The following is an 11314-nucleotide window of genomic DNA, read 5'->3' as shown; positions in this document are numbered from 1 at the left end:
GCACACACATGGGTAATCAAAGAACTAAGTACCTTGATCCAGTTTGGGATTCTTCTTCCCTTTTGAGTCTGCTTCCTAGTTGCTAAAAATGTTCAGTTGAATTTTCCAGAGGTTCTAAGTGTGGGTTGGGTCTCTATCTTTGAAAAGTTCGAGAACACTTATTCAGATGTGCTAAATACTATGACAATCTTACATATCACCTTTTTGCAAATGGAAACCTCTATGCTTGGGGGCAAAGTTCATCCACTCTATTTTTCCTACCATATCTCCCATGTCCTCTGATCCATATCCCTTATCCTATATATTCATTTCTTCTATCCTCCAATTCTTTCTACAATCTTGCTTCACTCTAATCCATATCTATCTATCCTATCTATTCATTGCTTCCATCATCTAGTGCTATCTATATCCTATCTCTATCCATATCCCCTTTTTCATCCTTGATCTTGATCAAAACTATGGACAACAAATCTATTTTGGTTCAGTCATCCATTCATCCATTCCTTGTCTTGATATACATTGGGGCAACCAAATACATCTTTCTTCTAATCCAAAAACTCAAAAAAATCAAAATATCCCAAAAACTCAAAAAAATCAAATATCCCAAAACACTCAAAAAAAAATCAAAATATCCAAAAACTCAAAAAAATCAAAATATCCAAAACACTCAAAAAAAAATCAAAATATCCAAAAACTCAAAAAAATCAAATATCCAAAAACTCAAAAAAATCAAATATCCAAAAACTCAAAAAAATCAAATATCCAAAAACTCAAAAAAATCAAAATACCCAAAAAACTCAAAAAAATCAAAATATCCAAAAAAAAATCAAAATATCCAAAAACCAAAAATCAACAAAACAAAAATAAAAATAAAAAAATCAAAGCATGAACACATGGACCATCCATCAAATCAGATCAACAACAGGAAAACTCTCAAAGTCTACAATCAAACTTATCACATGTCTTGTCAATCAATTCATTACTTGAAATCAACATCAACATCAAACATGTCTTATACAGGGATAGGTACACTCGAAACCAAACAGATCGGTCTTATACGAGGTACTCACTCTTTGAATCTAGACATTCCTATCAATCATCAAGTCTTGATAATCAATCCATCCATCAACATCATTTTTCATCAAAGCAGAGTGACAAAAACAAGCCATTAAAACTATTTCTTAAGCAAAATTTGTGTCAAACAAAGTTGTCTAAATCCTAAACGAATTGAGTAATAGAGGATGTCTCTCCTATCATAATCCGGAAAATTTTCATCATCAGTATCAATCAAATCCTTTACCATCTTACGGATTTTATCTCAATAACACTTGTTTAGAATTTTCACATTGTCAAATCCAGTTTCCAGACCGGGAAACTTTATCCATATCATTTGACACGCTTTATCCTGAAGGGACAGCTAAACCTTCACTTTGATAGAGTAAGATTTGAAATTTTCAAAAACAAGAATCAACTGAATCCAAACCAATCAAAGGAAACCATTGATCACTCATGCATGACTAATCCCCTTATTCTGAGAAGAAAGAACCTCTATCGTAACATCACGTTGAAGAAACAACAACCTAGTTTTTCCAAATTCATCAAGAGAAATAAATTTTTATACATCAATCATCAACCAAATCATAACAATGACATCAATCAGTATGACTGCTGGATTTTATTATAGTTAGCCTTATCTTTATCAATTGATGGAAATACATGTTTCACAAATCATATTGTACATATCATATCCACCCATCTGAGACATCACCAGAAATTCACAAATGCTTATCAATCTTGGACATACTTAGTGTAGTCACTGTCCTTGGTTTATCTGAAACAATTATCCAAATAATATCCCACCATGGCTAGGTGATCAGTGCACATATCCATATCAAAGTAGTATCAATAACAAGGGGCAAAATCCTGACCTCGCTTGGGGCATTTCACCTTCAAGATTTTCAACATCAGACCAAAAACTTAGCAAGACAACAAGGATCAAAACAAACAACAAATGACAAACGACAATGCAAGAAGGCTAAACATCACGAACTTGAACTGATTTCAACTGAACAAAGATCTATTTTGCAAGATGTTTTAATTGACAAGAATACATTTCCAATAGCATGCATGATTACTTATGGTTGTTAATTTTTGCTTATCATATCTCCCGAGCACCTCCAGGATGTCTTACGACTAGAGAAGCAAGGAAGGAATGTGATGTTTTATTTGTCTTCTATCTGTGAGTGAAGTCTTTTACCATGCAAATTTGTCCTATGAAGAAATCAGGTAGCATATCGCTGAGGACATTTCGGATTTGTATGGGACAAAGGTTAACTCTTGTATGTTTACGCAATACGCACTCAGGTCATCCTGGTTCAATTATACCTTGACGCTTGTGCTATCTTGCAAAATCAAATATCATGTAAATTTTTCTCAGGTCATTATGGTTCAATTATACCATTATGCTTGTATAAATTTTCAACATATCCTAAACAAATCAATGCTCAATGATGATATCTACAAAGAAAGCAAACAAATGGCTATATCGGATGGCAAATACAGAACGAGAGATGCTCCAAAAACATAGCTGCATATCATTTTACAATTAGCTGCATATCACTTTACACATAGTTGCATATCATTTTAATATAGTTGCATATCATTTTACAATTAGTTGCATATCATATCATACATCTCATTTTCAAAATATCATTCATCATTCATCATTGCATCCCTCGCATGCATATCTATCACATCATCATGGAATCTTTCTTCACTTTCATATCTCTATCATTCTTCTAAACTATCTTCATCATTCTTCCAAACTATTTTCTATCATTCTTCCAAACTATCTTCTATCATGTCTTATACAGGCGGTATCATACTTGAAACCAGACGCTTGATCATCCATGTCTTATACAGGCAGTATCATTCTTAAAACCAGACGCTCGATCATCCATGTCTTATACAGGAGGTGTCATACCTAAAACAAGACTTGCTCTCATTCCAATCAATCTAATCAATCTTATCAAACCCATGCATGCCATCACTATCTACTCTTCTATCTTTCAAACAACATTCTTCTTCTTTCGAGAGATCATTCATGCTTTGTGTGCACGAACGATCTCCCGAGGGGGCATTATCATATCAAATCTCAAAACAAATCCAATATCAGTTTCCACATCAAAACAAAGATATCAAAATCAAACTCACATCAACAACATGAAACAAATTTGCTCATCTACAATCAAAGTTCAAAAACCTATCATTTCATATCAACTTGTAACACAACTCCAGTTCTCAAAAACCATATCAAAACTTGTAAAACAACTCAAGTACCAAAATCACATAAACTTGTAAAACAACTCAAGTTTCCCATGCATATCAGCTTGTAACACAACTCAAGTTTCCAACCCATATCAGCTTGTAATACACATCAAGCTTCCCACATCGAACTTGAAATAGAACACGCAAATAAATCATATTTTGATCAAAACAACACATTGATATCTACATAACTTGAAATATCTCACATCAAAACAAGTTATACCGACACTCATATTGGACAACTACATAAAATCATGACAGCACCACACAAATATCGAATCTGGCGCATCACACATCAAATATCGAATCTGGGGCATCACACATCAAATCTCGAATCTGGGGCATCACATCAAATCTGGGGCACGACTGGCAAATTAAAAGAGCGACACAACAAAAATTGCATTTGATCATAAAAACACAAAAACACATCATTTTCTTTGAAATAACATGTGCACACACGTCACTTCAAAGAGGGGCAAAATGTAGACGTATAAAAATGACCACATTCCTAAATGAATATTTTATGTTCATTTTTCTATTTAATTAAATCCAGTTTAATTAAATTATTCACATTCTTCTATTTAATTAAGTAAATCACTTGATTAAATTCACTATACCATTTAATGAATAAATCATTTTATTCAATTAAATCCCCCTAGCCACTTTTAATTAAATTCAAATTTAATTAAATAGTTATCCTAAATTGAATAAATCAAATTTATTTAATTCCAACCAAATTGAATGAAAATCAAATAATTCAATTAAATCCTATTATCCCTACATCCACTTGCAAAATCCCAAACCCCTTCCTAAACCCTTCTAGAATCTTCTAATCGATTCTAATTAACATAACCCCCCTCTAAACTTTGTCACATCCCTAAGCAAAGGGAGGTCACTTCTCAAATGGCCCAAAGTCTTGGATAACCATTGAAGGTTTTCAACCTTCAACCACCAAAACCCCCAAAGTCTTTGAAAACCATTGAAGGCTTCCAACCTTCAACCACTTAATCCCCAAAGTCTCCAATAACCATTAATGGTTATTTCAAACCCTCCCACATGGTTAAAACATTTGTTTTGACTCAACCTCTACCCAACCCAAGGGTCTCATCAGGTCATTAATGCTTTGACCATGATTATCTCTTAATCATTTGCACAAAGGTTTATCCTTGGATTAACTCTTAATCCAGTGGGTAAGCCTAACTTAGACTTGACCCTTAGCCTTTAGATAACCATGAGGTCTTCTCAGGCCTTTAATGCCTCCAACCTCTTCTCTCAACCCAATCCTATGTGGACACTTGTCACCATTTCATTGGTGCCAATTGTGCACATGGATCCCCAACTTTTAAACTTGGCCCTTGATTAAGCCATTCAATCTTGACCATCCATTGCCCTGTTTGTGCTATAAATAGAGCTCTCATTCCTCCATTCTTAACAATCATCTTTCAAATTTGAAGCATTATACTTATGCTCAAATACTTTCAAGCTTTTTCATCATCTTTATGCTCTTCATTTAGCCTCTTTTAGATCTAATATGCATGCTTAGATTACTTTCTTTATCATTTTAGTTCAATCATAGATTAAATATAGTATGCTAGGATAGTATTCATACTAACCCTATCATCTTATCATTTAGTTTATTGCATTACTATCACACATAGCTTATAACACATCTCATACTAAAATCTAAAAAAGCATCTCTCGTTCTCATATTTGCCATCCCTAAACCATTTTGCTCAGTAATCTGAGAGCAAAAACGTTGGTTTGAGGGACATTGTGAGATAGAGAACCATGGGACCCTCCTTGGGAAGCTGAGTAATACTTCATTACTCCATATCTTGCATCAAGAAGTCCTATGTGTGTGTGTGGATTGGTATTTTACATATTTTTCACATTTTTAATTCTAACAACCCACTTTTCCCACATACAATATGTACTTATCATCTGCTTACACAACTAGGATTCTTTGAAAATGTAATTGATCCAGGCAAGAAAATAACAATTAAAGCCTATGATGAAGAAGAGAGGACCTCCAAAGTTTTGGTATCATTACCAATCAGAGTGGGACCGGTAGAGAGAGATGTCCTTTTCCAGGTTCTCGATATTCCATTGTCATACAATATATTGCTGGGTAGGCCATGGATTCATGAAATGAAGGCAGTACCCTCAACATATCACCAATGCTTAAAGTTTCCTTATAATGGAGCTGAAGTCAATATTCCGGCTGATACAAATGTCATCTGTAGTGCATTGACAAAAGGTGTAGATACTTTTGTGCCTCATAACAGGGCAGCCTCTCCAAATGAAGATCCAGAAACATTGATAAAAGACTTAGAAAAGAGATTGAAGATTACAGATACCGGCATGGAGAGCTACAAGATAGAACCAGTATTATCATTAGTTTCTCTTCCTCCATCGCCAAAACAGTTAGGCAAGCCATTAGAAGCTACGAGAACACAAACTCCAGCTCCGAATATTATATACGATGGTCTCTTTATATAGTCTTCTACCTCCTTGGCAGATGAAATAGAAGAGGATGTTGTGCTTAACTGGCTCTATAAGGAAGATAGTCCAAATGAGGAGGTACGACATTGTGAGATTTCCTCAAACCAGTATGGTCGTGGTTACAAAATGATTCAGCGCATGGGGTACTCAGGTACTGGTCCTTTGGGCAAACAAAAAGAAGGTATTACTGAACCAATTCAGCTACAAACCAAATCCACACATGATAAAGCTAGACTGGGATACAATCCTAAAAAGACATCAGAACAAAAACATGTTTCTAAGTCTAAAGGCTTGAAAAAGATATCACCTTTAACACTACATGAAGCACACACTAAACAAACGAAAGAAGAGTGTAGAAAAGAGAGAGAGGAATCAATAGTCAAGAAAGAAGAAATAGTCAGTGCTCAAGCTTCGACGGTATCAGCTACAATAATACAAGAAGTTGAGGTTCTTGAAGATATAAGAGATGAATTTGTAAGAATCAGAGAATTGTTTGCACCATTAAAAGTTCCAATCACATATACTGGCAGGCAACAGGTAGATGATTCAGAGATTGATTCAAATGAGTATGAATGGGGTCCTAACTATCTTTCAGACACATCCGCTACCGAAACTCCAGAAGAATCTAGTGGTATCATAGATGATACTTAAGAGTTGATGTGCCTGAAACTAGAGAAGGAAATACAAGAAATTAGACAAAAGAGGCAAGCAAATTATGAACAAGCATTGAAAGAAGGAACAATACCAGAAATCTTCTCATCTATGTGTCCTTATCCTGAAACAGAACAAATCAATTATAGCACTACACAAGAAGAGTTAGAAGCTGCAGGACAAGAACCAGTTGTCAGTCCAGAAGAAGCTGAATGGAGTAGACGACAGAAAGCCACAGAAATAATGAGACCATGTCACAGGTGTGTCAGATACAAATGACAAATGAACTACAATATGAAGGAATTTGTAGCATTAAAGATGTTAGTATTAATACCATACATATGCTTACTAAATCACCTAAAAGAGACTTGGAAACTTCATCAGATAACTCTGATGATTCTGATGACTCTAATGACAGTCCTGTTCATGATGATACTTACTCATCCTCAAATTCTAAATCATCTGATACAAACAATGAAAAATTGCCTACTAGTCTTATTGTTGTTAAACCACGACATGACGTCCAGTCTGACTTAGTCAATGATGTTATAAGTATGCCTATTGGATTAGATCGATTAAATATTAACGTGAACTTTAATAATCATGATCTGACTCTTCCTGGTCTTGAGACACTTATGCAAGGTATCATTCTGGAACTTGACTTTTCGATCTGCAGCTATGATAACAATATCGTGAACGCTCTTAAACCTATCCAAAATTTGTCCCTAATATATCTCAAATTGATTGACTGTACTTTACAAAATCAACCCATGGATATACCTATTTTTGCCAATGACTATACATTATCCTATTATCTCAATGCAGTTGAACCTATTAACTCTTCCACCAGTGAATGGAGTGAAAATATGACTGAAGAGGATATCAAGTATCTTAGTCGCAAAAACAAGAAAGATAAAAATAAAAGATCTGATGGCGAAAACCACATTGTGGCGGTGTCAGAATCCCAAAAAGAGAAAATAAAGGACGTACCTAAAGGTGAAAACCTCTCTGAGGCACCTGAAGGTGAGATACTTGGTATACTGCCCAGTCATTATCAGGAGCGGTCTTCCATATTGATCGAGCCAACTCAACCAGTGAATATTGGGAGTCAAGATACACCACAAATTATTCACGTAGCTCAATCATTATCAGCAGAGGAATTGAAGGATTTCACTCAGCTATTCTTAGAGAAGAAAATAAATTTTGCATGGACATACTTTGATATGCCAGGCTTGGATCCTGATCTCATTATGCACCATCTCTCAATCACACTAGGAGTAAAACCAATTAAACAAAAACTTCATAAGATGCACCCGCATGTCGCACTATTGGTCAAAGTTGAACTAGAGAAACTACTCAAAGCTGGATTTATTAGAGCGATAGATTATGCTGAATGGATTTCCAACATGGTACCTATGTCAAAGGCAGATAAATCTATCAGAGTTTGTAAAGATTTTAGAGATCTCAATAAAGCATGTCCAAAAGATGACTTTCCATTGCCAAATATTGATATGATAGTCGACAAGATAGCTGGGTATGAGATGTACTCACTAGTGGACGGATTCTCCGGCTACAATCAGATTAAAATCGCTCCTGGAGATCAAGAAAAGACAGCTTTCACCTGTGCATGGGGAACCTTTTGCTGGAACGTTATGCCATTTGGGTTAAAGAACGCAGGAGCGACCTACCAAAGAGCAGTTACAACTATCTTTCATGACATGATGCATAAGAATATGGAAGATTATGTTGATGACACCTTAGTGAAGACTATGAAAAGATCAACGCATATTCAAGAGTTAGGTCCTATACTTGACATAATGGAAAAGTTCAAGCTCTGATTAAAGCCAAAGAAGTGTGCATTCAGAGTGACATCTGGTAAACTACTTGGCTACATCATTTCAAAGAAGGGCATCGAGCTTGATCCTTAGAAGGTCTAGGCTATAATGGAAATGCCGCCTCCAAAGAACATCAGTCAAATGAGAAGTCTACAGGGACGTCTCCAATCCATTAGAAGATTTATTTCTCAACTAGCAAACAAAGCTCAACCTTTTACAAAGGTACTAAGGAAAGGCGTATTATACAATTGGGATCAAGAATGTGGACAACATCTTCAGCAAATCAAAGAGTATCTGTCAAATCCACCGATATTGATGCCACCTATTCAAGGTAAACCATTAATCTTATACATATCAACAATTGATTCATCATTGGGGGCACTTCTGGCGCAATTGGATGACAACAAAAAGGAAAGAGCTATTTATTACATCAGCAGGACATTGGTGTTTTATGAAATGAGCTACAATATAATAGAAAAAGCATGCTTGGCATTAGTCTTCACATCACAGAAACTGAGGCACTATATGCTCACACATTCAGTCAAGCTAGTGGCCAAAATTGATCCACTCAAGTATCTTCTTAATAAAGCAACACTCACCGAATGATTGGCAAAGTGGGTAATGATCCTTACAGAGTTTGACATTGATTATGTGGAACGCAAAGCCATAAAAGGATAGGTAATTGCTGATCAACTTGTTGAAGCTCCATTTGAGGATACTCAACCACTACACATTGAGTTCTCAGATGAATCAATAATGCATCTTACTCAACAACCCTAGAAGATGTTCTTTGATGGGTCCTTTACTCAAAATGGTTCAGGTGCTGGCATACTATTCATTACTCCTCAGAAGTACTCAATTCCAAAATCTTAATAAGATTCTATTCCCTTGCACAAACAACATTGCAGAATATGAAGCACTGGTAAATGGAATAAAACTAACCATTGAATGGAAGGTTGTTGAATTACATATTTATGGAGATTCTTAGCTGGTCATCAATCAAATCAATGATACATATCAGACTTGGGATGAGAAATTGATACCTTACAAGAGGATGGTAGATGATTTCAAGAAGTATTTTGCTTTTGTATCATTCCAACAAATTCCTAGATCAGCAAATAGAGCAGCCGATGCTATGGCTACCTTGGCATCTATACCTGAGCTACAGGAGTCCAATTTTCACTTTGATTTCCTGGTGGAAGAGTTATATTACCTTGCTTATGATTCTCCTGAGACCCAAATAGTCTGTTCTATTATTGGACACGATTCATCCCGATACAACCATATCTATTCCTACCTTTGTGACCAAATTATCCCTAAAAACCTTACTCATAACGAAAAAAGAAACCTAATTCAAAACGCTTCGCGATATGTTATCATAGCTAACGATTTATTTAGACGAGGTTTGGACGGTACTTTGCTTAGATGTCTAGAAACTAAAGAATCAAAACATGCATTATCGAAAGTCCATGAAGGTATTTGTGGATCTCATTCGAATGGTTTTACTTTAGCTCGGAAACTATTACGGGCTGGCTACTACTGGCCAGATATGGAAAAAGATGCCATAAAATTTGCTAAGACTTGTGAGAAATGTCAGCTTCATGGAAATCTCATACATGCCTCGTGGGATGAGGGATCTCATACCATTCATTACACATTGGCCTTTTCAGCAATGGGCCTTTGATCTCATTGGTCAAATATATCCTACTTCATCCAATGGACATAAATTCATCATAACAGCCATTGAGTATTTCACCAAGTGGGTAGAGGCGATTCCGCTCATCAAAGCAACTGTAAACAAGTCGCCTTATTCATCCTAAACTATATAATTTGTAGGTATGGGATACCTTCGTCCATCGTGACTGATAATGGAGGACAGTTCAAGAATAAAGACCTGGATGAACTTTGTGAGAAATTCAAAATAAAGCAACATTGGTCATCAGTATATTACCCTCAAGGTAATGGACAAGCCGAGGCGTCTAACAAAAACCTACTGATTATCTTGCATAGAACAGTGAACAAATCCGGGAAAGATTGGCATCTGCAGCTCAATCCGGCACTATGGGCTTACAGAACAAGTATCAGAACACCTACTAGGGCTACACCTTTCTCTTTGGTGTATGGGTCCGAAGCAGTATTACCTATTGAAGTAGAAATACCATCTCTAAGAGTTTCATTGCAAGGTCTCGTTACTGATGAAGATCGTAGAATATCTAGATTGCAAGAACTTGAATTGCTGGATGAGCATCGACAAGTGGCGTTTGATCATCTCAGAGTGTATCAGAAGAGAATGTCCAGAGGGCATAACAAGAAAGTTCGACAAAGAGAATTTCAAGTTGGTGACCTAGTTCTGAGAGAAAATCCAAAAAATCAACAGTTTCGAGACAATAAAGGGAAGTTTGAACCCAACTGGCTGGGTCCCTATATCGTTACTACAGTCTTCGGCTCTGGTGCCTATCAACTCTCAACATCGGAAGGAGAACAGCTCCGAGAACCGATTAACACCATCCACCTGAAAAGATTCTTTACTTAGCATTCTCTGCTCCAGCAAACTGTACAGCTGAAAAAGTCCTTAAAAAATCCTAAAAATCGGAAAAGTCTTGAAAAAAAATAAAAAATGGAAAAATCATAAAATACAAAAAAAAAATTAGAAAAAAAGAAAAAAAATAAAATAAAGAGAGAAAATGCCTTGGTGAAAACCTGGTAAACAGGCACCTTGGTAAAAAAAAAATGATGATGACTCTTTGCCAAACAGGTGAAAACCTGGCAAATAGGCACCTCTGTACTCAAGTGCTCCATCTATCAACGCAACGTTGGCATTTCTCGCTTTCAAGTATCTTTTGCTTTCGCTTGTACATATTTTCAGTCACTTTTGTGACATCCTGGTTCGTTAGAACCCTCATGACTTGAAACAAATCAATGTCCTAGTCTTAGGTTACTCAATAGAGCACATTACATATCCTAAGCAGTGTCAACCAAGTCATTATTCCATCAGTGAA

Source organism: Cryptomeria japonica, chromosome 10 (genome assembly GCF_030272615.1).
Source record: "Cryptomeria japonica chromosome 10, Sugi_1.0, whole genome shotgun sequence".
NCBI lineage: Eukaryota > Viridiplantae > Streptophyta > Pinopsida > Cupressales > Cupressaceae > Cryptomeria > Cryptomeria japonica.
This window is presented reverse-complemented; position numbering follows the sequence as displayed.